The sequence below is a fragment of the Bufo bufo genome, chromosome 11, assembly GCF_905171765.1.
Source record: "Bufo bufo chromosome 11, aBufBuf1.1, whole genome shotgun sequence".
NCBI lineage: Eukaryota > Metazoa > Chordata > Amphibia > Anura > Bufonidae > Bufo > Bufo bufo.
Window position 1 is genome coordinate 77,816,184 of NC_053399.1, and position 19,933 is coordinate 77,836,116.

The following is a 19,933-nucleotide window of genomic DNA, read 5'->3' on the forward strand; positions in this document are numbered from 1 at the left end:
GTCAGTGCTGCAGATATGTGCTCCTATTATAGGATCCAGGAGTATAACAGGAAAGAACTACAAGTCCCAGAATGTCAGTGCTGCAGATATGTGCTCGTATTATAGGATCCAGGAGTATAACAGGAAATAACTACAAGTCACAGAATGTCAGTGCTGCAGATATGTGCTCCTATTATAGGATCCAGGAGTATAACAGGAAAGAACTACAAGTCACAGAATGTCAGTGCTGCAGATATGTGCTCCTATTATAGGATCCAGAAGTATAACAGGAAAGAACTACAAGTCCCAGAATGTCAGTGCTGCAGATATGTGCTCCTATTATAGGATCCAGGAGTATAACAGGAAGGAACTACAAGTCCCAGAATGTCAGTGCTGCAGATATGTGCTCCTATTATAGGATCCAGGAGTATAACAGGAAAGAACTACAAGTCCCAGAACGTCAGTGCTGCAGATATGTGCTCCTATTATAGGATCCAGGAGTATAACAGGAAAGAACTACAAGTCCCAGAATGTCAGTGCTGCAGATATGTGCTCCTATTATAGGATCCAGGAGTATAACAGGAAAGAACTACAAGTCCCAGAATCTCAGTGCTGCAGATATGTGCTCCTATTATAGGATCCAGAGTATAACAGGAAAGAACTACAAGTCCCAGAATGTCAGTGCTGCAGATATGTGCTCCTATTATAGGATCCAGGAGTATAACAGGAAGGAACTACAAGTCCCAGAATGTCAGTGCTGCAGATATGTGCTCCTATTATAGGATCCAGGAGTATAACAGGAAGGAACTACAAGTCCCAGAATGTCAGTGCTGCAAATATGTGCTCCTATTATAGGATCCAGGAGTATAACAGGAAGGAACTACAAGTCCCAGAATGTCAGTGCTGCAGATATGTGCTCCTATTATAGGATCCAGGAGTATAACAGGAAGGAACTACAAGTCCCAGAATGTCAGTGCTGCAGATATGTGCTCTTATCATAGGATCCAGAGTATAACAGGAAAGAACTACAAGTCCCAGAATGTCAGTGCTGCAGATATGTGCTCTTATCATAGGATCCAGGAGTATAACAGGAAGGAACTACAAGTCCCAGAATGTCAGTGCTGCAGATATGTGCTCCTATTATAGGATCCAGGAGTATAACAGGAAGGAACTACAAGTCCCAGAATGTCAGTGCTGTAGATATGTGCTCCTATTATAGGATCCAGGAGTATAACAGGAAGGAACTACAAGTCCCAGAATGTCAGTGCTGCAGATATGTGCTCCTATTATAGGATCCAGGAGTATAACAGGAAAGAACTACAAGTCCCAGAATGTCAGTGCTGCAGATATGTTCTCCTATTATAGGATCCAGAGTATAACAGGAAAGAACTACAAGTCCCAGAATGTCAGTGCTGCAGATATGTGCTCTTATTATAGGATCCAGGAGTATAACAGGGAAGAACTACAAGTCCCAGAATGTCAGTGCTGCAGATATGTGCTCCTATTATAGGATCCAGGAGTATAACAGGAAAGAACTACAAGTCCCAGAATGTCAGTGCTGCAGATATGTGCTCCTATTATAGGATCCAGGAGTATAACAGGAAAGAACTACAAGTCCCAGAATGTCAGTGCTGCAGATATGTGCTCCTATTATAGGATCCAGGAGTATAACAGGAAAGAACTACAAGTCCCAGAATGTCAGTGCTGCAGATATGTGCTCCTATTATAGGATCCAGGAGTATAACAGGAAGGAACTACAAGTCCCAGAATGTCAGTGCTGCAGATATGTGCTCCTATTATAGGATCCAGGAGTATAACAGGAAAGAACTACAAGTCCCAGAATGTCAGTGCTGCAGATATGTGCTCCTATTATAGGATCCAGGAGTATAACAGGAAGGAACTACAAGTCCCAGAATGTCAGTGCTGCAGATATTTGCTCCTATTATAGGATCCAGGAGTATAACAGGAAAGAACTACAAGTCCCAGAATGTCAGTGCTGCAGATATGTGCTCCTATTATAGGATCCAGGAGTATAACAGGAAGAAACTACAAGTCCCAGAATGTCAATGCTGCAGATATGTGCTCCTATTATAGGATCCAGGAGTATAACAGGAAAGAACTACAAGTCCCAGAATGTCAGTGCTGCAGATATGTGCTCCTATTATAGGATCCAGGAGTATAACAGGAAAGAACTACAAGTCCCAGAATGTCAGTGCTGCAGATATGTGCTCCTATTATAGGATCCAGGAGCATAACAGGAAAGAACTACAAGTCCCAGAATGTCAGTGCTGCAGATATGTGCTCCTATTATAGGATCCAGGAGTATAACAGGAAAGAACTACAAGTTCCAAAATGTCAGTGCTGCAGATATGTGCTCCTATTATAGGATCCAGGAGTATAACAGGAAAGAACTACAAGTCCCAGAATGTCAGTGCAGCAGATATGTGCTCCTATTATAGGATCCAGGAGTATAACAGGAAGGAACTACAAGTCCCAGAATGTCAATGCTGCAGATATGTGCTCCTATTATAGGATCCAGGAGTATAACAGGAAAGAACTACAAGTCCCAGAATGTGAATGCTGCAGATATGTGCTCCTATTATAGGATCCAGGAGTATAACAGGGAAGAACTACAAGTCCCAGAATGTCAGTGCTGCAGATATGTGCTCTTATTATAGGATCCAGGAGTATAACAGGAAAGAACTACAAGTCCCAGAATGTCAGTGCTGCAGATATGAGCTCCTATTATAGGATCCAGGAGTATAACAGGAAGGAACTACAAGTCCCAGAATGTCAGTGCTGCAGATATGTGCTCCTATTATAGGATCCAGGAGTATAACAGGAAAGAACTACAAGTCCCAGAATGTCAGTGCTGCAGATATGTGCTCCTATTATAGGATCCAGGAGTATAACAGGAAAGAACTACAAGTCCCTGAATGTCAGTGCTGCAGATATGTGCTCCTATTATAGGATCCAGGAGTATAACAGGAAAGAACTACAAGTCCCAGAATGTCAGTGCTGCAGATATGTGCTCCTATTATAGGATCCAGGAGTATAACAGGAAAGAACTACAAGTCCCAGAATGTCAGTGCTGCAGATATGTGCTCCTATTATAGGATCCAGAGTATAACAGGAAAGAACTACAAGTCCCAGAATGTCAGTGCTGCAGATATGTGCTCCTATTATAGGATCCAGGAGTATAACAGGAAAGAACTACAAGTCCCAGAATGTCAGTGCTGCAGATATGTGCTCCTATTATAGGATCCAGGAGTATAACAGGAAAGAACTACAAGTCCCAGAATGTCAGTGCTGCAGATATGTGCTCCTATTATAGGATCCAGGAGTATAACAGGAAAGAACTACAAGTCCCAGAATGTCAGTGCTGCAGATATGTTCTCCTATTATAGGATCCAGAGTATAACAGGAAAGAACTACAAGTCCCAGAATGTCAGTGCTGCAGATATGTGCTCCTATTATAGGATCCAGGAGTATAACAGGAAAGAACTACAAGTCCCAGAATGTCAGTGCTGCAGATATGTGCTCCTATTATAGGATCCAGGAGTATAACGGGAAAGAACTACAAGTCCCAGAATGTCAGTGTTGCAGATATGTGCTCCTATTATAGGATCCAGGAGTATAACAGGAAAGAACTACAAGTCCCAGAATGTCAGTGCTGCAGATATGTGCTCCTATTATAGGATCCAGGAGTATAACAGGAAAGAACTACAAGTCCCAGAATGTCAGTGCTGCAGATATGTTCTCCTATTATAGGATCCAGGAGTATAACAGGAAAGAACTACAAGTCCCAGAATGTCAGTGCTGCAGATATGTGCTCCTATTATAGGATCCAGGAGTATAACAGGAAAGAACTACAAGTCCCAGAATGTCAGTGCTGCAGATATGTGCTCCTATTATAGGATCCAGGAGTATAACAGGAAATAACTACAAGTCACAGAATGTCAGTGCTGCAGATATGTGCTACTATTATAGGATCCAGGAGTATAACAGGAAAGAACTACAAGTCCCAGAATGTCAGTGCTGCAGATATGTGCTCCTATTATAGGATCCAGGAGTATAACAGGAAGGAACTACAAGTCCCAGAATGTCAGTGCTCCAGATATGTGCTCCTATTATAGGATCCAGGAGTATAACAGGAAAGAACTACAAGTCACAGAATGTCAGTGCTGCAGATATGTGCTCCTATTATAGGATCCAGGAGTATAACAGGAAAGAACTACAAGTCACAGAATGTCAGTGCTGCAGATATGTGCTCCTATCATAGGATCCAGGAGTATAACAGGAAAGAACTACAAGTCCCAGAATGTCAGTGCTGCAGATATGTGCTCTTATTATAGGATCCAGGAGTATAACAGGAAAGAACTACAAGTCCCAGAATGTCAGTGCTGCAGATATGTGCTCCTATTATAGGATCCAGGAGTATAACAGGAAGGAACTACAAGTCCCAGAACGTCAGTGCTGCAGATATGTGCTCCTATTATAGGATCCAGGAGTATAACAGGAAGGAACTACAAGTCCCAGAACGTCAGTGCTGCAGATATGTGCTCCTATTATAGGATCCAGGAGTATAACAGGAAGGAACTACAAGTCCCAGAATGTCAGTGCTGCAGATATGTGCTCCTATTATAGGATCCAGGAGTATAACAGGAAAGAACTACAAGTCCCAGAATGTCAGTGCTGCAGATATGTGCTCCTATTATAGGATCCAGGAGTATAACAGGAAGGAACTACAAGTCCCAGAATGTCAGTGCTGCAGATATTTGCTCCTATTATAGGATCCAGGAGTATAACAGGAAAGAACTACAAGTCCCAGAATGTCAGTGCTGCAGATATGTGCTCCTATTATAGGATCCAGGAGTATAACAGGAAGAAACTACAAGTCCCAGAATGTCAATGCTGCAGATATGTGCTCCTATTATAGGATCCAGGAGTATAACAGGAAAGAACTACAAGTCCCAGAATGTCAGTGCTGCAGATATGTGCTCCTATTATAGGATCCAGGAGTATAACAGGAAAGAACTACAAGTCCCAGAATGTCAGTGCTGCAGATATGTGCTCCTATTATAGGATCCAGGAGTATAACAGGAAAGAACTACAAGTCCCAGAATGTCAGTGCTGCAGATATGTGCTCCTATTATAGGATCCAGGAGTATAACAGGAAAGAACTACAAGTTCCAAAATGTCAGTGCTGCAGATATGTGCTCCTATTATAGGATCCAGGAGTATAACAGGAAAGAACTACAAGTCCCAGAATGTCAGTGCAGCAGATATGTGCTCCTATTATAGGATCCAGGAGTATAACAGGAAGGAACTACAAGTCCCAGAATGTCAATGCTGCAGATATGTGCTCCTATTATAGGATCCAGGAGTATAACAGGAAAGAACTACAAGTCCCAGAATGTGAATGCTGCAGATATGTGCTCCTATTATAGGATCCAGGAGTATAACAGGGAAGAACTACAAGTCCCAGAATGTCAGTGCTGCAGATATGTGCTCTTATTATAGGATCCAGGAGTATAACAGGAAAGAACTACAAGTCCCAGAATGTCAGTGCTGCAGATATGAGCTCCTATTATAAGATCCAGGAGTATAACAGGAAGGAACTACAAGTCCCAGAATGTCAGTGCTGCAGATATGTGCTCCTATTATAGGATCCAGGAGTATAACAGGAAAGAACTACAAGTCCCAGAATGTCAGTGCTGCAGATATGTGCTCCTATTATAGGATCCAGGAGTATAACAGGAAAGAACTACAAGTCCCTGAATGTCAGTGCTGCAGATATGTGCTCCTATTATAGGATCCAGGAGTATAACAGGAAAGAACTACAAGTCCCAGAATGTCAGTGCTGCAGATATGTGCTCCTATTATAGGATCCAGGAGTATAACAGGAAAGAACTACAAGTCCCAGAATGTCAGTGCTGCAGATATGTGCTCCTATTATAGGATCCAGAGTATAACAGGAAAGAACTACAAGTCCCAGAATGTCAGTGCTGCAGATATGTGCTCCTATTATAGGATCCAGGAGTATAACAGGAAAGAACTACAAGTCCCAGAATGTCAGTGCTGCAGATATGTGCTCCTATTATAGGATCCAGGAGTATAACAGGAAAGAACTACAAGTCCCAGAATGTCAGTGCTGCAGATATGTGCTCCTATTATAGGATCCAGGAGTATAACAGGAAAGAACTACAAGTCCCAGAATGTCAGTGCTGCAGATATGTTCTCCTATTATAGGATCCAGAGTATAACAGGAAAGAACTACAAGTCCCAGAATGTCAGTGCTGCAGATATGTGCTCCTATTATAGGATCCAGGAGTATAACAGGAAAGAACTACAAGTCCCAGAATGTCAGTGCTGCAGATATGTGCTCCTATTATAGGATCCAGGAGTATAACGGGAAAGAACTACAAGTCCCAGAATGTCAGTGCTGCAGATATGTGCTCCTATTATAGGATCCAGGAGTATAACAGGAAAGAACTACAAGTCCCAGAATGTCAGTGCTGCAGATATGTGCTCCTATTATAGGATCCAGGAGTATAACAGGAAAGAACTACAAGTCCCAGAATGTCAGTGCTGCAGATATGTTCTCCTATTATAGGATCCAGGAGTATAACAGGAAAGAACTACAAGTCCCAGAATGTCAGTGCTGCAGATATGTGCTCCTATTATAGGATCCAGGAGTATAACAGGAAAGAACTACAAGTCCCAGAATGTCAGTGCTGCAGATATGTGCTCCTATTATAGGATCCAGGAGTATAACAGGAAATAACTACAAGTCACAGAATGTCAGTGCTGCAGATATGTGCTACTATTATAGGATCCAGGAGTATAACAGGAAAGAACTACAAGTCCCAGAATGTCAGTGCTGCAGATATGTGCTCCTATTATAGGATCCAGGAGTATAACAGGAAGGAACTACAAGTCCCAGAATGTCAGTGCTCCAGATATGTGCTCCTATTATAGGATCCAGGAGTATAACAGGAAAGAACTACAAGTCACAGAATGTCAGTGCTGCAGATATGTGCTCCTATTATAGGATCCAGGAGTATAACAGGAAAGAACTACAAGTCCCAGAATGTCAGTGCTGCAGATATGTGCTCCTATTATAGGATCCAGGAGTATAACAGGAAAGAACTACAAGTCACAGAATGTCAGTGCTGCAGATATGTGCTCCTATCATAGGATCCAGGAGTATAACAGGAAAGAACTACAAGTCCCAGAATGTCAGTGCTGCAGATATGTGCTCTTATTATAGGATCCAGGAGTATAACAGGAAAGAACTACAAGTCCCAGAATGTCAGTGCTGCAGATATGTGCTCCTATTATAGGATCCAGGAGTATAACAGGAAGGAACTACAAGTCCCAGAACGTCAGTGCTGCAGATATGTGCTCCTATTATAGGATCCAGGAGTATAACAGGAAGGAACTACAAGTCCCAGAACGTCAGTGCTGCAGATATGTGCTCCTATTATAGGATCCAGGAGTATAACAGGAAAGAACTACAAGTCCCAGAACGTCAGTGCTGCAGATATGTGCTCCTATTATAGGATCCAGGAGTATAACAGGAAAGAACTACAAGTCCCAGAATGTCAGTGCTGCAGATATGTGCTCCTATTATAGGATCCAGGAGTATAACAGGAAAGAACTACAAGTCCCAGAACGTCAGTGCTGCAGATATGTGCTCCTATTATAGGATCCAGGAGTATAACAGGAAGGAACTACAAGTCCCAGAATGTCAGTGCTGCAGATATGTGCTCCTATTATAGGATCCAGGAGTATAACAGGAAAGAACTACAAGTCCCAGAATGTCAGTGCTGCAGATATGTGCTCCTATTATAGGATCCAGAGTATAACAGGAAAGAACTACAAGTCCCAGAATGTCAGTGCTGCAGATATGTGCTCCTATTATAGGATCCAGGAGTATAACAGGAAAGAACTACAAGTCCCAGAATGTCAGTGCTGCAGATATGTGCTCCTATTATAGGATCCAGGAGTATAACAGGAAATAACTACAAGTCCCAGAATGTCAGTGCTGCAGATATGTGCTCCTATTATAGGATCCAGGAGTATAACAGGAAAGAACTACAAGTCCCAGAACGTCAGTGCTGCAGATATGTGCTCCTATTATAGGATCCAGGAGTCACTTCAGACAGGAGGGCACTACAAGTCCCAGAATGTTCCATGCACACATCTGGCAGCACTTCCATTACCTACGTCTCCATATACCGCAGCCAACTACTGCTCCACTTCTCTTATGTGACCGGTCACGTGACACGGAACCCCGCTACCATAGCCTTCACGGCGGCCGTACTTGTGCTGTTACTATGACAAACGCTAATTGTCCCGCCCCCTGTTTCCTAGCATTGGTTCGTGGCTGTCCTGACTGACAAGTGAAGCCACCTATTACAGCACAGTGTGGAGGTCGTGGATTGGAGGGTAACAGGACACGCCTTCAGACGGGCGGAAGTGTTGTGCTGGGAAGGGTGAGTAGACGCGGTGCGGTTTTCATTGTAATGTGAGCCGTGTAATGTGTACAGAGCCATGTCCACCGCACATACCTACACCGACTGACTTCTGTAATAGCAGGAGGTATATAAGATATAATAGTACTGCCTGTATGTAATGTCTGCCATACTGCTGCACAAGCCTCTGTTCACATCACACAATTGCCTTGGTGTATATGCTGGTGCTGAGTGTTAACCCTCTGTATGCCTCACAGGTGCTCTGTATGTGAGGCAGGGCACGTGCCGAAAGATCCCTGGCACACATCATTTCATCAGTACCTGTGTACAGCGTCCCCCCACAGGGCTGTACAGTGTGTTCGTGAAAAACGGATGCCATCCGCGTTGTGTCCGTGATTGTCACGGGCCCGTAGAGTCCGGTGGGTGAGTTTGGGCAGTATCACGGACCGAAGTAGTGCATGTCTCCGTGATTATTCATTGTAAACACATTAAAATCAATGGGTACGTGCGCCGTCTGAAGAAAATGTGGATAGCACACGTCAGTGAAAAACTGACATGTGAATGAGGTTTAAAGGGGTATTCCGGTTGGCAGAACTTATCCCCTATCCACCACTGGGACCCCCTTTGATCATGAGAATGGGGGCCCCCGCAGCTCCCCTGAAATGAACAGAGAAGCCCGCCGGACACGCGTGCGACCGCTCCATTCATCTCTATGGGAATTTTGGAGATAGCGTAGCGCTGTGCTCAGCTATTTCTGGAATTCCCATAGACATGAATGGCGCGGCCCCTTGCATGTTTGACTGGCCGCTCCGTTTATTTCAGTGGGGCCCCCGTTCTCGTGATCAGCAGTAGGACCCCCCACCAATCTAATATTTATTCCCTATCCTGTAGATAGGGGATAACTTCAAACAACCCCTTTAAGGCCAAGGCTACATGACGGCTTTGGTGGCGACTCACGTTGGAGAGCAGCACAATGTATGGAGGTGAATGGGGTCATGTTGCAACCCAAAAATTACTGTGACCTGACGGACTCAAAATACCCACCACCGCTGGATTCTTTGTGACTGCCGAGTTGTGGTTGTATGTTGCCGACCTCATTTCCTTAGGGCTCTTGCACACGACAAACATATTTTATTTCCGTGTGCATTCCCTTTTTTTTTTTTTTTGCGGACCGTATGCGGAACCATTCATTTCAATGGGTCTGCAAAAAAACGGAAGTTAGGCTAGTTTCACACTAGCGGCAAGGAACTCCGGCGGGGGAACAGCCTGTCGGATCCGTGCTGCCGCTAGTGCACGCGTGCCCCCGGACTACCGCTCCGACCCCTCTGACCATAATGGGTTGCGGTGGCAGCACGGCAGACATGCCAAGAGGCGGCTGGAATAAAACTACGACATGTAATGTGCATGAGCCCTAAGACGAGAGCTACACGCCAACATGGGTCACACAGTCACAACAGCGGTGAAAAGTTATTCAAATCACAGATCGGTCGCAGGACTTTTTGTTTCGCCCACGACCTGCAGTGTGGTCTGTGATATAAAGGTCATGTGCAACCAAACATGCAACAGTGCTGCGTTTGTTTTGACGGGCACATTTCGACTCCATGGAACATTAGACGCGATACAGACGACTCGCATGAAACTTCGTTATCAGGTTCAATTCACACGTCCGCAACTGTTTTGCGGTCCGCAAATTGCGGATTCGCAAAACACGGACACCGGCCATGTGCGTTCCGCATTTTGCGGACCGCACACGGCCGGCACTTTAAATAGAAAGGCCTTTTCTTGTCCGTGTCTGCGGACAAGAATAGGACATGTTCTATTTTTTTTGCGTAACGGAAGTGCGGATGCGGACAGCACACTGTGTGCTGTCCGCATCATTTCCAGCCCCTTTGAAAATGAATGGGTCCGCACCCGTTCCACACAATCCTGAACGGATCCGGACCAAACTTGCGGACGTGTGAATGGACCCTAAGGCCGAGTTCACACGAACGTGTGTGACCCGTGCCTGTGCTGCGGCCCGCTATGCACGATCGCCGGCCGTAGGTCAGCCGCATCGGATCGCGGACCCATTCACTTTAATGGGTCCGCGATCCGGCCGTTCCGCTAAAAGATAGGACTTGTTCTATCTTTTTGCGGAACGGAAGTACGGGACGTAACCCCACGGAGGCACTCCGTAGTGCTTCCGAGGGGTCCCGTCCCGTGCGGCCGTTCCGCGATTCCGGATTAGCGGACCCATTGAAGTGAATGGGTCCGCATCCGTGATGCGGAATTCACACGGAACTGTGGCCGTGTTTTGCGGGCCGCAATACGGCCACGGATCACACACGTTCGTGTGAACTTAGCCTAATACTGTACGGAGCCGATGAGCCGAGGTTATTGCTTCGCAAAGTCTCGCGAAACTTCGGGTAATAACTTCATAAATTGATTTCTACTGTAAGAAACCATTTCCCGAACTCGGGTTCGGTTCCAACGTACCATTTGGAACCGAACCCTAGAGACTTCGCGAAGCAATAACTTTGGCTCATCGGAGCCAATACATTCTAATACTGTCCAGAGCTCCTGCTCCGTGCAGTATTAGAACCAAGTTTTATGCGAATCGACTTTGGATGTTTCATCCGAAGTCGATTCGCTCATCCCTAGCAGCGATCTTGGCACATTTATCAAGCTCGCCTAGTTTCAGGGGTATTTCCTTCACCTGTCTGTTTTTTGCCGACTATTTATCGAGCGCTTCATAAATTAGACTTGGCGTCTTGGCATTATACTGACCTCTAGTGGTAATTTATCAGTACAACTGGTTCATATTCACTAAGACTGGTCTAATTAGTATGCCCATGAAAATGTTGCTGAAATTAGGCGCACGTCACTATATTTGTGAGCTAAAATTTGGCGCAACTGACCATTTAAAACAGAGGCAGAAAAGTATACCAGAAATTAGACTGTTTTTACGACTAAATCGGGAGCAAAATGCACCTACATAAATAGGTTGTAAAATAGGCGCAAACGTAAAAAAACTTAGTATATGAGGCGCAAATGTCTACAAAACAGGAGCATTTTCTGTAGTAAATAATACTATAAAAATGAGACTAAATGAGTCTAAAACATCATTTTTACGCCTAAAAACGCACACAACCATATTTTTCATCCGGGTGCTATCCGTATTTTCATTTATTTCTATGGGGTCATATTTTTGCATATCCATGTGGCTGTTCCCCAGATTATAGAACATGTCCTATTCTGGTCTGTATTGTGGACGAGAATAGTCCTTTCTATTGATGGGAGTGAGAAAAATGCAGAATACACACGGAAGGTAACCGCATTTTGTGGATCCATGGTTTTTTAGACCGAAATACGGAAACTGTTTAATATGGGGCTTGTGGTTCACAAGCTTTGATCATTGCTGTCATATATATGAGAATGTGGACATTCTTGTTTACTTCCAGATACCCAAAGCCTGTATAGAGATTTTGCTAGTCCTGCAGATCGTCTAGAGCAGTGGTGGCCCCTGTGGCCCCCGTCCTAATCTGACAGGTTTTAATAATTGGGTCCTGTTCTGGATGAGACATAATTAATATGGCCAGCAGGTGGCGACATCACACAGTGAAACTGCCTTCTGCACACGTCAAGGCTATGCGCTAGGAGCTGGTGGTGTAGAACATGGAGCTGATTCTGGGGCAGTGCTTAGGCTACCTGCACACAGAAATTCTTCGCAAGTTTCCGTGTCCGGATTTCTGTTCATTTCTGCACCAAATCCACACCGAAAAACCACCTTACATTGAAAAGGGTGAAATTTGCACCAAAACGAACCACACAAAGGATTGACATGCTGCAGATTTTAACCCCTTCCCGACATGTGACGTACCATTACGTCATGGAAGTCAGTGACTTCCCGCATTTTGACGTAATAGTACGTCATGGTGATCGGGCAGGCGCCGGAGCGGTGCGCGCCTGATCACTGCAGGGGTCCGGCAGTCCCTGATAGCCGGGCCCCTGCTGTATCCGCCGCGATGACGGCAGATTAACCCCTTCTATGCCGCGGTCAGCGCTGACCATGGCATAGAAGTGGTTTGCTTTGGGTGAGGGAGCCCATCTGGTCTCCGCGCTGCTGTGGCGGGGACCCGATGGGTGACAAGGCAGCCCGATGCCGTGGAGAGGCTGCCCAATGCCTTGCACGGCCCCGGGACCTGCCTTCTACGGGGGCCGATGAAATCCAGCCCCAGGCCCGTCTCCTAGGCAACCTGTTAGTGTATGACTCGAACAGGCAATGCATTACAGTACAGATGTATTGTAATGCATTGCAGAGGGGATCAGACCCCCAAAAGTTGAAGTCCCAGAGTGGGACAGAAATAAAGTTTAAAATAAAAGTAGAAAAAAGTGTTTTTAATAAAAAAAAGAAAGTTTCAAGTAAAAAAAATGAAAAAAAACGCCCCTTTCCACGGATTTCATAATAATGACCAACTCTATAAATATGTCACATGATCCACCGCGTCCGATAAACGCCGTAAAAAATAAAAACTGTGTCAAGAAAAGCCATTTTTGTCACCTTACATCACAAAAAGTACAACACCAAGCGATCAAAAAAGCGTATGTTGAACAAAATGGTACCAATTAAACTGTCACCTCATCCCACAAAAAATGAGACCCTACAAGAAAATCGCTAAAAAAATAAAAAAAACTATAGCTCTCAGAACATGGAGATGCAAAAAACATCTTTTTTTTCTTTCAAATATGCTATTAGTGTGTTAAAGGGAAATAAATAAATAAATAAGTGTACATATTAGGTATTGCCGCGTCCGTAACAACCAGCTCCATAAAAATATCACATGACCTAACCCCTCAGGTGAACATCGTAAAAAAAAAAAAAAACTGTCAAAAAAACAATTTTTGTCACCTTACATCACAAAAAGTGCAACACCAAGCGATCAAACAGGCGTATGCCCCACAAAATAGTACCAATAAAACCGTCACCTCATCCCACCAAAAATGAGACCCTACATAAGACAATCTGTCAAAAAATCAAAAAGCGATGGCTCTCAGATTATGGAGACAATAAAACATAATTTTTTGGTTTAATGCTTTTATCGTGTAAAACTTTAATAAATAAGAAAAAGTATATATATTAGGTGTTGCCACGTCCGTAACGATCTGCTCTAGAAAAATATCATATGACCTAACCCCTCAGGTGAATGCTGTAAAAATAAATAAATAAAAACGGTGCCAAAATTAACAAATTGCAGAAAAACCACAGCTTAAGGCCTCTTTCACACGACAGTATGGCTTTTTCAGTGTTTTGCGGTCCGTTTTAAATGGATCCGTTGTTCCGTTTTTTGTTTCCGTTGTGTTTTTCCGTTCCTTTTTTCCGTATGGCATATACAGTATACAGTAATTTCATCGAAAAAATTGGGCTGGGCATAACATTTTCAATAGATGGTTCCGCAAAAAACGGAACGGATACGGAAGACATACGGATGCATTTCCGTATGCGTTCCGTTTTTTTGCGGACCCATAGACTTTAATGGAGCCACGGAACGTGATTTGCGGCCAAATATAGGACATGTTCTATCTTTCAACGGAACGGAAAAACGGAAATACGGAAACGGAATGCATACGGAACACATTCCGTTTTTTTTGCGGAACCATTGAAATGAATGGTTCCGTATACGGACCGTATACGGAACGCAAAAAACGGACCGCAAAACAGAAAAAAAAACGGTAGTGTGAAAGAGGCCTAAGGCTGGGTTCACACGAGCGGATGCCGTGCGTGGCATCCGCTCTTTACTACGAAATCACAGTGACAACTTTATCTCGCTGTGATTTCGTAGTAAAGAGATCACAGAGAGGCACGGAGCGTTATCAGTCATGTTACTGCTCCGTGTCTCTGCAGCCTGCATCGGGTCTTGGCACTCTTTCACGGAGCGGATGCCACGCACGGCATCCGCTCGTGTGAACCCAGCCTAAGGGGTATGGGATAGAGACATTAAGGCCATCTGCACACGGGGGCGGGTGAATGCACATAAGATTTGCACGAATATCTTTGTGGCTCTACGTGCGTTTCTGCAGCATATCCGCACCAAAATCCACAATTTCTAATAACCGTGCGCATTCTGCAAAACTATACATGCAATATTTGGTATCGCCACATTTTACTATAAAACGCATTGGTGAACGTTATAAAAAATTCAAATAAAAACAAAACAATACCAAAACATTTGGAATAAAAAAATAAATAAAAACAGGTCGCTCTGCAAAAAAACCAGCCCTCACACCTCCATGGATGGAAAAATAAAAAGTTCCTGGCTCTCAGAATATGAGAAAACAAAGTAAAAACCTCCGATGACAGAAAAACAAACCCACTGCCAGATACAAAATGAAATGCGCAGACATATGGAAACACAGGTTGGGGCTGTTTGGTGCCATCATTTGCTCTGTATACGACCGGGGTCTTAATGACCCCTATATCTGGCGGTGGATTATGAAGAGGCATCGGCCTCTCCATATCTTCAGCGCATCCAGTGCCAGTCTCAATGTAAGAGTGAAAAAAAAAAAGGAAAAAGTTTTTTTTCCACCCCAAAAAAATTAAATAAAATTCATCAGTATGTTATATATGTATCCAAAATGGTAAAGTTGAAAATAACTCAACCCCCCCAAAAAATAAGCCCTAATACATCTCCGTGGAGATGCTACAGATATCCTGTGCATAGGTCATCCATATCGGATCGGTGGGGGTCTGACACCTTACACGCCCACAATCAGCGGTTTTGGGCACCATGGCGCCAACTATTCCGTATACGACGCTAGAGGCAGACACCGTGAGCTGAGGATAGTTCGTCAGTATCTGTACCCCACATAACCCCTTTAAGAGGTTACACGTATTTATGTCAAAGCAGAAAAACCCTTTAAGTACTGAAAAAAAATAATGTGGTTTATAACGGGTTTACTCAGAGCTGGCATGTTTTTTTTTTTTTGTGTAGTACTTTTAGACTGTCACCAGTAATTTAGAACATAAGGGCTCATGCACACGAACATATTTTCTTTCCGTGTCCGTTCAGTTTTTTTGCGGACCGTATGCGGAACCAATCATTTCAATGGGTTCGCAAAAAAAATAAATAAAGTTACTCCATGTGCATTCTGTTTCCGTACGTCCGTATTTCCGTTCTGCAAAAAAATAAACATGTCCTATTATTGTCCGCAATACGGACAAGGATAGTCCTGTTCTATTACGGGCCGGCTGTTCATACGGTCATGGAAATGACAGAAGAGCACAGGATACCTGCGGTGTATGAGGCGATCAAGCGGAGCAGTGTAGGTTACGGCATTGCTGTGAGGCGACACGGCCTGTGCAATAGGTTGTTTATCCTGCGTTCAGTAATTGGCGTGCTCTTCTTTACATTAATGTGGATTATCTGAGTTAATTGGGGCTCGGATGTGCACATTAGAATGTATTGAGTGCAATGATGATGCATCGTATTCTGCAGTCTAATCTCGTGGTTTTATGCGTTGCTTTCGTCTTCTTATTCAGTGGTGTGCATGCGTTTTGAAGGATTTCATTATTCTTTTTCTTGCTCTCTTTCTAATCATGTAAATCCTTGTTCCAGCGTAAATAAGATCACCTCTAAGGCCCCTTTCACATGGGCGGGAGGTGAACGCATTGCCCCCGCACTGAATACCGACCCATTCATTTCTATGGTGAGCGGTGATTTTCACGCATCACTTGTGCGTTGCGAGAAAATCGCAGCATGCTCCTCTTTGTGCGTTTTTCACTTAACGCAGGCCCCATAGAAATGAATGGGGTTGCGTGAAAATCGCAAGCAAGTGCGGATGCGGTGCTATTTTCACGCACGGTTGCTAGGAGACAATCGGGATGGGGACCCGATCATTATTATTTCCCCTTATAACATGGTTATAAGGGGAAATAATAGCATTCTGAATACAGAATGCATAGTACAATAGCACTGGAGGGGTTAAAAAAATAAAATAAATTAAACTCACCTTAGTCCACTTGATCGCGCAGCCCGGCTTCTCTTCTGTCTCCTTCTTTACTGATTGTAGGAACAGGACCTGTGGTGACGTCACTCCGGTCATCACATGATCTTTTACCATGGTGATGAATCATGTGATGGATCATGTGACAACCGGAGTGACGTCACCACAGGTCCTGTTCCTACAATCAGTAAAGAAGGAGACAGAAGAGAAGCCGGGCTGCGCGATCAAGTGGACTAAGGTGAGTTTAATTTATTTTATTTTTTTAACCCCTCCAGCGCTATTGTACTATGCATTCTGTATTCAGAATGCTATTATTTCCCCTTTTAACCATGTTATAAGGGAAAATAATACAATCTACAGAACACCGATCCCAAGCCCGAACTTCTGTGAAGAAGTTCGGGTTTGGGTACCAAACACGTGTGATTTTTCTCACGCGAGTGCAAAACGCATTACAATGTTTTGCACTCGCGCGGAAAAATCGCGGGTGTTCCCGTAACGCACCCGCACATTTTCCCGCAACGCCCGTGTGAAAGAGGCCTAAGGGTTACGGCCGCACCGTCAGGTTTCCTGATGCTGTTTCAGAAGCCAAAATCAGGAGTGGATCACAAAAGGAGAGAAAGTATAAAAGCGCTGCAAAATATAGTAGCACTATATACGTGCATAAAATAAATAAATACGACATTTTTTTTCATTTTATTGTATCATTAAAAGAACAGACAACAAGCCTTAGGCCTCATGCACACGACCGTATGTATTTTGCGGTCCGCAAAAAACGGATCTGCAAAAAATACGGATGACGTCCGTGTCAATTCTGTATTTTGCGGAACGGAACAGCTGGCCCCTAATAGAACAGCCCTATCCTTGTCCGTAATGCGGACAATAATAGGACATGTTCTATTTTTTTGCAGAACGGAAATACGGACATACGGAAACAGAATGCACATGGAGTAACTTTCGGGTTTTTTGCGGACCCATTGAACTGAATGGTTCCGAATACAGTCAGCAAAAAGGACGGAGCGGACACGGAAAGAAAATACCTGCACACAGTTACATCTCGATGTTACAAATATGAAGTAAAGTATAAGGAGTGATATCAGTATTTCCTTACACTGTAAATCCCCATACAACCAGCAATGTTCATATATTACTCTGTATCGGTAAGGGTGGGTTCGCATATGCGTTCGTAATTCTGTTACACTGTTCCGGAATTCAAAACTGAACCCTTTAGAGACATTCCGTTTTGCTCCGTCCAAATCCATTTCTATAAACACAAATAACGGCTCCGTTTTGTTCCGTTATGTACGATGGGGGAAAAAAAAAGGACTTTCTTTTCCGTCCTGGATAACGGAAATACGACGGATCCGTTATGCTTGCCCACAGACCTCCATTATGACGGATCAAAAAGGAATGCCGCTTTGAATTCCGTCTTACAAAACCGTGTTATGGCGAAAAGCAGTAACGGAAATGCGAACTCCCCCTAAAGAGTGATTCCTGGTTCTTGAGTTCGAAAAAAATAGATCCTGTAGGAATAAGCTAATATGGATAGGTCACCCATATCAGATCGTGGGCTCCAACACCCGGCACTCCCGCCAATCAGCTTTATGACGAGGAGGAAGCACTCCATGTGAGCGCCGCTTCCTCCTGTGGAGCGGTGGTGTAGTGTCATTACACTCATATGGAGTACCGCCTCCTCTTTAAACTGATTGGCGGGGGTGTCGGACCCCCGCATATCTGATATTGATGATCTGTCCTGAGGATAGGTCAGTTTTATATATAGAGGTAATTGTAAACCAATAACGGGTTAATGGGTATGGTCCCAGAGGGTATGTCTCTGAGGACCTGTGTGACCTCACTGCCTCCAACAGAACTTAGGGCAGGAGGGAAACCTCATTTCATCTATCTGGAGTCTAGTACTGTCTTAGCTTATTGCTTCCCTGTGTGAAACACTCCTAAATAGCTTCTATAGAGGGCGATACGATGATTCCCATTCTTCAAGGGAAAGGGGTCTGAAGGTCCTTTTCCCATTTTTGGGAAGAGTAGAGTAATGGAGGCTTTAGAATTTTCATGGAGGGAGTTATAAAATGGAGAGATGCCCCTGGATTTATGACAGAGGTTCTGTATATAAAGTACTTTAGAGGTAGTATATTTGGAGGTTTTTTTTCTGTAGGAAGTTATGAAGTTCTACATTGGGTTTGTATCTCACAGTTCTCAGATATTGGAAGCATAGCGTGTCAGATTGATGGTGGAGATCCTGTACATTGTGGACTCCATATCTTTACATAAGGTCAGATTTAAGTCGGGTATTATCCTCCAGGAATTCCAGGGAAAACTCTTTCACACGGACGAGTATTCCACGCGGATGCGATGCGGGAGGTGAACGCATTGCACCCGCACTGAATACCGACCCATTCATTTCTATGTGCGTTGCGTGAAAATCGCAGCATGTTCTATATTCTTCACGCAACGCAGGCCCCATAGAAGTGAATGGGGTTGCGTGAAAATCGCGTGAAAGTGCGGATGCGGTGCGATTTTCACGCACGGTTGCTAGGTGACGATCGGGATGGGGACCAGATCATTATTATTTCCCCTTATAACATGGTTATAAGGGAAAATAATAGCATTCTGAATACAGAATGCTAAGTAAAATGAGGCTGGAGGGGTTAAAAAAAATAAATAAAAAAGAACTTAACTCAACCTTAATCCACTTGTTTGCGCAGCCGGCATCTCTTCTGTCTTTAACTGTGAGCAATAGGACCTTTGATGACATCACTACGCTCATCACATGATCCATCACCATGGTGATGGATCATGTGATGGACCATGTGATGAACGCAGTGACATAATCAAAGGTCCTATTGCTCACAGTTAAAGACAGAAGAGATGCCGGCTGCGCGAACAAGTGGATTAAGGTTGAGATAAATTCTTTTTTATTTTTTTTTAACCCCTCCAGCGCTATTTTACTTTGAATTCTGTATTCAGAATGCTATTATTTTCCCTTATAACCATGTTATAAGGGAAAATAATACAATCTACAGAACACCGATCCCAAGCCCGAACTTCTGTGAAGAAGTTCGGGTTTGGGTACCAAATATGCGCGATTTTTCTCACACGAGTGCAAAACGCATTACAATGTTTTGCACTCGCTTGGAAAAATCGAGCGTGTTCCCGCAACGCACCTGCACATTTTCCCACAACGCCCGTGTGAAACCAGCCTAAGAGTACTGAAACCACATAAGTGGTGTTCTATTCGGACCCATTGTTTATCATGATTGCCGCTCCAATAGGGCTGCAGTAAACGATTATTTCAGTAATCGAGTAATCTAATAAAATAAAATGAATTAAAAGACTGTTTTCCTTTATAAAAACTCAGCCCCCCTGCCATCAGTCCCCAACACCCTTCGTTCCCCCCTGTGCGATCAGCCCAAGTGCATTAGTTTCCCCCAGTGCCATCAACTCCACTATCCCCTAGTGCCATCAGCTCTGTTCCCCCAATG

The 19,933-nt window shown here is 44.0% G+C and overlaps 1 protein-coding gene across 1 annotated transcript in view; it reads left to right on the forward strand.

The window, feature by feature from the left end:
* Positions 1-8,393: 8,393 nt before the first annotated feature.
* CCDC32 (coiled-coil domain containing 32) overlaps positions 8,394-19,933 on the forward strand; it is a 59,275-nt gene continuing 47,735 nt past the window's right edge. The window contains exon 1 of the mRNA XM_040412069.1: positions 8,394-8,480. The gene's annotated coding sequence lies outside the window, so the exon portion shown is untranslated. The remainder of the gene's footprint in view (positions 8,481-19,933) is intronic.